This window comes from Tiliqua scincoides, chromosome 1, assembly GCF_035046505.1.
Source record: "Tiliqua scincoides isolate rTilSci1 chromosome 1, rTilSci1.hap2, whole genome shotgun sequence".
Taxonomy (NCBI): domain Eukaryota; kingdom Metazoa; phylum Chordata; class Lepidosauria; order Squamata; family Scincidae; genus Tiliqua; species Tiliqua scincoides.
The window spans coordinates 8,373,878-8,383,911 of NC_089821.1; the positions used below are offsets into that span (position 1 = coordinate 8,373,878).

The 10,034-nt window shown below is 46.6% G+C and overlaps 1 pseudogene; it reads left to right on the forward strand.

The window, feature by feature from the left end:
* Positions 1-9,271: 9,271 nt before the first annotated feature.
* Positions 9,272-9,388, forward strand: LOC136638142 (5S ribosomal RNA; annotated as a pseudogene).
* The last annotated feature ends 646 nt before the right edge of the window (positions 9,389-10,034 follow it).

Sequence of the window (10,034 nt, forward strand, 5' to 3'; positions counted from 1 at the left end):
TTCCCTTAGCCCTTCTAGATGATCTGGCTTCTCTGCAGTAGCATAGCCGGAGGGGATGGTGTGGTAAGTACAGCAGACGCTGCCACACACCATGTAAGAAGCCCTTCTCACTTGCTTTCGGAGCCATTTGGAGCAGTGACAGCAACTCACAGGTGCTTGCTGCTATGGTGGAGGGAGCACTTACATGGTGTGTTGTGGCACCTGATGTACTTAGCATGCTGGCCCCCTCCCCCAGTTATGCAACTGGAAGCTCTTCAATCTCAAAAGAAGCGCCTGAGAGGGGACATGATTGAGACATACAAAATTATGCAGGGGATGGATAGAGTGGATAGAGGGTTGTTCCTTTCCCTCTTGCACAACACCAGAACCAGGGGACATCCACTCAAATTGAGAGTTAGGGCAAACAAAAGAAAATATTTATTTACCCAGCATGTAATTAGTCTGTGGAACTCCTTGCCCCAGGAAGTGGTGATGGCATCTCGCCTTGATGCCTTTAAGAGGAGATTGGACAAATTTCTGGAGGAAAAGTCCATCACGGGTTACAAGTCATGGTAGGTATGTGCAAGCTCCAGGTTTTGGAAGTAGGCTACCTCAGAATGCCAGATGCAGGGCAGGACACCTGTCTTGTGTGCTCTCTGAAGAATTTGGTGGGTCGCTGTGAGATCCAGGAAGCTGGACTAGATGGGCTTTGGGCCTGATCCAGTGGGGCTCTACATATGTTCTAATGTTCTTAACTGCTTTTCGGAGCTTCTGAAGGTGGAATTATAAATGCCTGTTTGAAGAGATTGGGGGCAAATCTGCTTTGGCCTGTAGAAATAGATTTATATTTAGAAATAGCATAAAAATGAGTACACTAAGACGGTGGGAACAGGTTAGCACTGATTGGGCTAAAGCAGAGACAGAAATCTTAGCTGCCCGAGATGTTTTTCTTATATGTAGCTGGATTTTGAACAGGGATTTTGAACAGGGAACTGGGACAGAAAATGCGTCTGATATATTCTGCTGCAAACAGCTAATCCTTTCAACAAAAGAAGGTGAACACCTCATTGGGATGGATTTTTCCCCCCTTTTTGATCCTGCCTTTAAGAAAGAAGAGATGAATAAGCATTCTCTTTGGTATCAGTTGACTTAAGTTCCCATCCATGGACTAGAGTTACCATTCAAGGTAAAAAATAAAAGTGTCCTTCCTGAACTTTGCTGAGATACCAGCAAACTGAACTCTGCAGCCTCCTGCTATCATTGTGGTTTCCCCTGAGCAACTACAGCACAAAGAATGTCCCAGCCAGTGGCATAGCTAGAGGGGGTGCAAAGCACTAAGTTTTGCAGGGAGCCTCGCCACAGTGTGCAGGGGGCCTCTCCCCTCCCCTTTGGAGCCAGACATACTCCTCCATTTTGCTTCCACTATTTGGAGGGCTCTGAAGGGGAGAGGGAGGGGCTGTTTGCACACTGTGTTGAGTGCCCCTGCAAAACTTAGTGCTTTGCACCCTCTCTACCTATTATTATTATTATTGTATTGGCAACCTTCAGTCTCGAAAGACTATGGTATCGCGCTCTGAAAGGTGGTTCTGGCACAGCGTCTAGTGTGGCTGAAAAGGCCAATCCGGGAGTGACAATCCCTTCCACACCGGGAGCAAGTGCAGTCTGTCCCTGGTCTGTCTCCCTGGCTATGGGCCTTCCTTCTTTGCCTCTTAGCCTCAGACTGTTGGCAAAGTGTCTCTTCAAACTGGGAAAGGCCATGCTGCACAGCCTGCCTCCAAGCGGGCCACTCAGAGGCCAGGGTTTCCCACTTGTTGAGGTCCATCCCTAAGGCCTTCAGATCCCTCTTGCAGATGTCCTTGTATCGCAGCTGTGGTCTACCTGTAGGGCGCTTTCCTTGCACGAGTTCTCCATAGAGGAGATCCTTTGGGATCCGGCCATCATCCATTCTCACCACATGACCAAGCCAACGCAGGCGTCTCTGTTTCAGCAGTGAATACATGCTAGGGATTCCAGCACGTTCCAGGACTGTGTTGTTTGGAACTTTGTCCTGCCAGGTGATGCCGAGGATGCGTCGGAGGCAGCGCATGTGGAAAGCGCTCAGTTTCCTCTCCTGTTGTGAGTTATTATTATTATTATTATTATTATTATTAACAGTATTTATATACTGCTTTTCAACTAAAGTTCACAAAGCGGTTTATAGAGAAAATCAAATAACTAAATGGCTCCCTGTCCCAAAAGGGCTCACAATCTAAAAAGATGCAAAAGAACACCAGCAGACAGCCACTAGAACAGACAGTGCTGGGGTGAGGTGGGCCAGTTACTCTCCCCCTGCTACCTACACCACTGGTCCCAGCAAGAATTCGTTCCATTATAGGTGGGCATTCTGCTTGCGAACCACTGGGAAGTCTCCACATAGCTTCACAATCCTTATCCTAAATCTATTTCTAGGAGTTGTTTAATAAAAATGTCTTCTTTGTGAGACACTTGCTCATTTTGTGGATTCCAGCAGGCATTAGAACTGTCACTGGGCCTCCCTTGGTAGTCATGGGGGAAGCATCATCTATGTCCTTAGACTCGGCCCTACCCAACATGTTGTTTGCTTGCAACACTTTTTTGGCTGGAGAGCTACTTTGAAACCCAGCAAGGCCCAGAGATCTACCAGAGTTTTTTTACAATGTTCGCGCCATCATAACATATAACATTTATGTGTACAATGTACGTTGGTGTACCTTGCATAACCACATGAGCCAATATTGCACAACACAACATAATTAACTATAAACATTTTTTGTAATTACTTGAGTTTACTTTGATGACTTGCACTGAAGTGAATCAGCCAAGGATGCATAGTCCAGACAGTAGCTGCTGACAGCCAGCCTCAAGCACACTTCCAAATGTTCATCAGTCATGGTGGAACAGTACTTGGACTTAATGATCTTCATGTAGGAAAAGGCTGACTCACATAAATAAGTGGAGCCCTTCCTGCCTCAGGTGCTCTTATATCCCTGAGGGCCCTATTGCCTTCAAGTGGCTGCAGCTGTGCAGCACACTCTGCTGGATGCCCAGGCCTTACCCTTAAAGGGGCCACTGCTGACACCACATCTACCTCCTCACCAGATCTTCCTGGATTCCAATACAGGTGGGGGGGGGAGCAGATCTCTATACAGACCAGTGCAAAAACAGGGGAAAAGTGTGGGGGAGGGAAGATATCTATATAGACATCACAGCAAGACCAGTGCAAAACCCCTTGCACTCAGAACCAACAGATGGAAGTTGTGGGGGGGGGGCGGATCTCCATACATACCAGTGCAAAACCAGGGGAAAGGTGTGGGGGAGGGAAGATCTCTATATAGACATCACAGCAAGACCAGTGCAAAACCCCTTGCACACAGAACCAACAGATGGAAGTTGGGGGGGGGGCAGATCTCCATACATACCAGTGCAAAAACAGGGGAAAGGTAAGTCAGCCCCAGTGGAGTCAATGGGGCTCACTCCCAGGGATGCGTGGATGGGAGAAAAGCCTGCCAGCAGCTCCTCTCTCAGGGAGGAGCCTGCCAGGTGCTCACTCCCTGGGCTCCCTGGGCTCACTCCCTAGGCTCCCTGGACTCACTCCCTGGGCTCGCTCCCTGGGCTCACAAGCCTGCTAGGGGCTCACTCCTAGGGATGCATGGATGGGAGAGAAGCCTGCAATCAACTCATTTCACCTGGAGATCGACTGGTAGCTTGCGATCGACATAATGAGCACCCCTGGAATACAGGATCCCAAAGGATCTCCTCTATGGAGAACTCTTGCAAGGAAAGTGCCCTACAGGTAGACCACAGCTGCGATACAAGGACATCTGCAAGAGGGATCTGAAGGCCTTAGGAATGGACCTCAACAGGTGGGAAACCCTGGCCTCTGAGCAGCCTGCTTGGAGGCAGGCTGTGCAGCATGGCCTTTCCCAGTTTGAAGAGACACTTGGCCAGCAGTCTGAGGCAAAGAGGCAAAGATGGAAGGCCCATAGCCAGGGAGACAGACCAGGGACAGACTACACTTGCTCCCAGTGTGGAAGGGATTGTCACTCCCGAATTGGCCTTTTCAGCCACACTAGACGCTGTTCCAGAACCACCTTTCAGAGCGCGATACCATAGTCTTTCGAGACTGAAGGTTGCCAACTAGCTAGCATGTACCCATCATGGCAAACCCTGGTGGCTCACTGGTGGGAAGCTTGCAGAGGTGCATGGGGACTCAAATTCCCTTTCCTCTCCAAAGCTTTCTGATCCACCTCCCACTGAATAGAGTGGATCCACAAGCAGGGGAGGGGGGAAAATAGGATTGAGCTCTTAGAGATCCTGCCACACTTATGATTTTATAACAGAGACATGTTCAACTTGATACAGTTTCTCCAAAATTCACTCATCCAACCTTCTAGAGCTCCATCATGTGGAACACTAAGACATACACGCTGGAAGTTATGCACAGAAACAGGCATCATTATTCAAATTGTGCAGCTATCCCACCCACACTGCAGACCTGGCTAACATCAGTTCAATCACTTCTCATAAATTAACATGCGTAGATATGACAGCAGAAGGCTTCAGTGAGGTATTGAAGGGAAAGGCGGCATTGAGCTCTGCGGGGAAAAGAGAAGGGTCACCTGCTGGTCTTGACTCACTCCCTTTGGGAGATGCACACTGGGGAAGTGTCACTGTCATCCCACAGAAGATTCCGCCTCTCAACAAGCACACAAATGCAACCGTAGCAGGGATCACAAGGTGAGGAGATGATGAGGGAAGATTCTTGCTGCATCTCACTTGCTGTAATAGACTCCTTCCAAAGTAGTTGGGTTTTGGACGTTAATCATGTCTCATTAAGTCTGATTTTCTCTCATGGCTCAGAGTAGCTCAAGAGTGGCTTAAAATACTCTCCATTGCATAGAAAGGAAGAAATGCAAGTTGGATTGAATGTTGTATTTGTTCCTATTTACTTAGGAGAAAAGATGGTGCTTTGCAAACCTAAGTCATTAGTTCAATATTAATACATGTCCCACAAATCCAATCCTAAGAAGTTCCCCACTGGATCATGCCAAAGGCCCATCTAGTCCAGCTTCCTGTATCTCATAGTGGTTCACCACATGCCTCAGGTAGCACAAAAGACAAGAGACCTGCATCCTGGAGCCCTCCCTTGCATCAGGCACTCTGAGGTAGGCTACTTCTAAAACCAGGAGGTGGCACATACATATCATGGTTTGTAACCTGTGATGAACTTTTCCTCCAGAAATCTGTCCAATCCCCTTTTAAAGGCATCTAGGCCAGATATATCCTGTGGCAAGGAGTTCCACAGATTACATGCTGGGTAAGGAAGTATTTTCTTTTGTCTGTTCTAACTCTCCCGACGTTCAATTTTAGTGAATGTCCCCTGTCAATCACCTCTTCTTTCCAGTCACGGGATGTGCCAGAACAAGTGCCTGGGGGCACAATCCTAACCAGGTCTACTCAGAAGTAAGTCCTATTTATCAAACATCTCTCCCAGCTCATATATACTTGGCCTACCTTATCCCATCCATGTTCTGTAATGCTCCCATATAAAGAAAGGAGGTATTGTATATCGTAGAAATGATTGGCACTGCAACGTGTATTGATAGTTTTGCTTTAGTGGCTCAGAATGGCTCCGAAGGGGAGGGGCTGCTTGCGTGGCACAGTGAGGTGCCCTGCAAAATTTAGTGCTTAGCACTCCCTTTACTGCTGGATTCTCCCAGTGTAGCTAAGATAATGAGATCAGCATTATCACTGTGATTTTCAACTATACAATTGGAGCACATGGCTCCCAAAACTAGACAACGTCATGTGCCCTTTGTGCACTGCACTAGTGTGAGAGATTCCCAGTTTAATGTACTGTATGTGGATATAGGTGCTTCATTGTGTGCATTGACCTTGCCGATTTGGGACAACTGGTTACAGATTTCGCTACCATATTGCTTGTGTTTATTTTGAACTGAACATCGTACTATAAGTGCTCTGGCCACCCAAGCAGTGGCGTAGCCAGAGGGGGTGCACAGCACTAAGCTTTGCAGGGTGTCTCACCGCAGCATGCAAGGGCCCCTCCCCTTCCCCTTTGGAATCATTCCAGGCATTCGCCTCTGTTTAGCTACCCCCTCCCAGAATGGCTCTGAAGGGCGGGAAGGGGCTGCTTGCATGCTGCGGTGAGGCACCCTGCAAAAATTAATGCTTTGCACCCCTTCTAGCTACACCACTGCACTCAGGAAGTTCCGTTTTCTAGGACTGCAACCGTCAGCTCACTTGCACGGGAGCAAGTCCCAGTCAACGCAGTTGGATTCACTCCTGAGTAAATTTCTGTTATCACTGAACTATCAGAAGGCTTCACAATTAACTCCCACTGCTTTTAGAAAATGATCAGCTGGCATTTTGGGCTCTGTTCTCCTTCCCAGGAGGATGAAGTTCACGGCACGAAATTTCAAAGGCCCAAAGCAGAATGATCGAAAGATCAGCCCTGTCCTATTCCTCACTGCTGTGGTTCCTTCTTTGTACTGCAAACAGGAAGCCTGTTCAACTGTAACACTTTGGCTGTGCTGTTGCTTGAACTGAGTCATCTCAGGTGATCTATATTTAGCTGTACTGAGAGAGGGAGAGGGAGAGAGAGAGAGAGAGAGAGAGAGAGAGAGAGAGAGAGCTTACTCTCTTGGAAGACAATAGTTAAAATACTATCAACAGCAGTGTGATCAGGATGAGACTGATCATTTGAATTACACTCCCATCTGGTTTGAAAATAGATTTTGAAGGATCCTTATGTTCAAGTGCCGAAATATCTCATAAGGCCGTCGTACATGTGGCAAAGATTCGCAGACCCTTCATTTTCTGAATCAGCAAATTTTCTTTCCTTTTTTTTTTTTAATGTTACTTTATAATCTGGGGCTGCTAAGAAGCTTATGCTGCCCTCTTGTTTCTGTGCACCACCTGCTAAGCTGAGGCTGGATTTTGTATATTGCTTCTTTCCTTTTGCTTTCTGATTAAATGTTACAGTATTCAATCTAGAATTCCATTCCGATCAGTTTTCCCACTTGTGCTTATATGAACAATATGAACAATATGGTTTTAGCTGCTTCTTTGTTTTCAAACTTGCGTGTACGGGAGTAAATCATGGGAAAAGGAATTTGGTCGGAAGCATTGTTATTATTTTTATTATTATTATTATTGACATCAAATCATGTAATCCCAAATTATCTCTGCTGCTGCTGTTGCCATGATTACTCTCACTTGTATCTCCATATGAAACACCTAAAAATACACTAAACACAGTGCTTATAAATCACTAGCGTAGCAAGAGGGGGTGCAAAGCACTAAGTTTTGCAAGGAGCGTCCCCGCGGTGTGCAAGTAACCCCTCCCCTTCAGAACCATTCCTGGCGGCCCAGAATGGCTCTGAAGGGGGGGACCCCTTGCGCACCAGTGAGGCTCCCTGCTAAACTTAGGGTTTTACACCCCCTCTAGCTACGCTACTGCTACAGCTGAAGGTCTGTGCCACACTCTTATAATTTACAAACGACACAAAACACAAGGAAAGAGGAAAAAAATTTTCTTTGTACTTCTTCTTCACAATGCATTTCTTTTCTTCTTCACAATGCATTTCTTTAAATAAGCAGATTTGTGATATGTGACTTCTGTGATCAAGGATCATGTAGTCAGAATGATGACTTCAGGGGGAGGTTTGGGGGCATTTTGAGGCAGGAAGGAGGATAGGGACAGGGAGTGGGCTGGAGGGGAAGGACCTCAGTGGCAAACGTGCATACTGGATCTTTTCTCCCTTTTTTCAATCTGCCCCAGCCTTTTCCTCTCAAACTTACAACAGTAATATAGGTGGCGTGGACTGAGGAGACCCCTGGGCCGTATGGGGGCCTACACAGCAATAAGTAAAAAAAAAATTACTTACCTCTGGCAGGCCTCCTGATCGATCCCATCGAACTGGATGCAGTTCAGTTCAGTAAGACCTTTATTGGCATAAAATACAGAGAAAGAAACAAAACAAAATACAAATATACAAAGGCAACACAAACATAAACATCAGTCCTTTCTTCACACACTGCCCAGAGTCCCAGAGTTCTCCCTGGCTATTACCCAGGATAAAAAAAAAGCGACCGTATCCAGGGACTCAGATTCAGATGTGGAAAGGAGAAACTGGAGCATGATTGAATCCTCCCAGCCCTGCATCCTAGCTGACAATAGACCTAGATATTTCTTGCGTGACGGATCACGTAACGGGCAGTAGAAAAAGGTATGTGTTTGAGTCTCAATACAATCCCTACCACACTTGCATTTCCTCTCCGAGTAGGGGATACCACTGAACCTGCCCGTTGACAAGGCCGATGGAAGAGCGTTACATCTTGCAAGTGTGAAAGCTCTCTGAGCCTGCGGGCACTCCAGGTGATAAAAGAAGAAGGCCAGTTTCCCAAAACTAACCGGAACAGGAGATAGAGTGGAGAGCATGTAGTTTTGGCAGCACTAAACGGTGCTTGTTGTTCAATATCAAGGATTCTTTCTTTGAAAATTCTGTCAGCTACATCACAGCCAATCATGCCTAGCTCTGCAGTGTCCAGCCCTATTGACTTAAGTTTAGTTAAAAGATCAGCGATCTCCAAAGGCAGGACTAAATCTGTTAATAATTGGTGCATTAGACCAGTAGAGGTAGGGTTAAATAAAATCCTGAACCAAAATTTCAATAATCTTAGCCATGCAGTAGTCTTTAACTGGATTAACCCCACCTCAAGACACAGAACACACCTGGAAAAACCCAAAATCTTCTGCAGAAAGGAGACTTCAATGAGTTCTTATGGTTGGTTAATAGCCTTATACAGGACAGGAGAACCATAAAGAACCATAAAGAGAGCCAGGGTGGTGTAGTGTTTGGGAGGTGGACTTAGACCTGGATGATCCAGGTTCAAATCTCCCCTCGGCCATAAAGCTTCCTGGGTGACCTTGGGCCAGTCACTTTCTCTCAGCCTCACCTACCTCACAGGGTTGTTGTGAGGACAAGGAGGGGAGGAGCAGCTGTGTAAACCGCCCTGAGTTCTTTGGAGGAAGGGCGGTATAAAAATGTGAATAAATAAATAAATAAAAATAAAAACCTGGGAAAGAAACTTCCCCTTAAATGCCTCCAGAGCAGCCGGAACATAACCATTGCCACAGGTGAAAAAGAAACGGGAAATAGCAGAGGATGCTAGTTTGGATGTGTTCTGCACTGCCTTACGATGAAAAGCCCGTGTGAGCCTATAATGGAAGTTGATTCCCAGGTACTTGAAATGCTTTAACTGTTACCCTGCACATGCCCGATCTCGTCTGATCTCGGAAGCTAAGCAGGGTCAGGCCTGGTTAGTACCTGGATGGGAGACCACCTGGGAATACCGGGTGCTGTAGGCTTATACCATAGTCTTTCGAGACTGAAGGTTGCCAACCAACCTGTCACTGGATGCAGCATATGCCCCACCATTGGTGGGGGATGGGATTGGGCAGTAAGAGAACAGCCAAGCTCCTAGAAAATCCTGACACTTGAAAATTGAGATTTTGTAGTTTTTTTCTTTTTTGAACTGAAATATAAAACATACTCTGAAAGAGTTATTTTTGTACGATTTGTCTTCCAAGCAAGGCTTCTTTGAGGAAACACCCACACAGTGATTTCTTTCTTAGAAATCACAGCAAGCGCTGATTCCAGAGCTAGGACCTAGGAATTGTACTTGGTTTCATGTGCATGTGTCCAGTGGTGTAGCTAGAGGGGGTGCAAAGCACTAAGATTTGCAGGTGCCTGAATGCGCCGTGCAAGTGGCCCCTCCCCTTTGGAGCCATTCCTGGAAGTGGAAGCAAAACGAAGGCGCCCCCGTTTTGCTCCCACCACCAGGAATGGCTTCAAAGGGAAGGGGGAGTTGCCACTTGCACAGCGCATTCAGGCACCTGCAAAACTTAATGCTTTGCACCCCTTCTAGCTACACCTTTGCATGTGTCTTAGGACGGCAACGTTTGGTTGTTTAATCAAGTAGATTAAGATCAATTAAAAATACGCCACTGATTA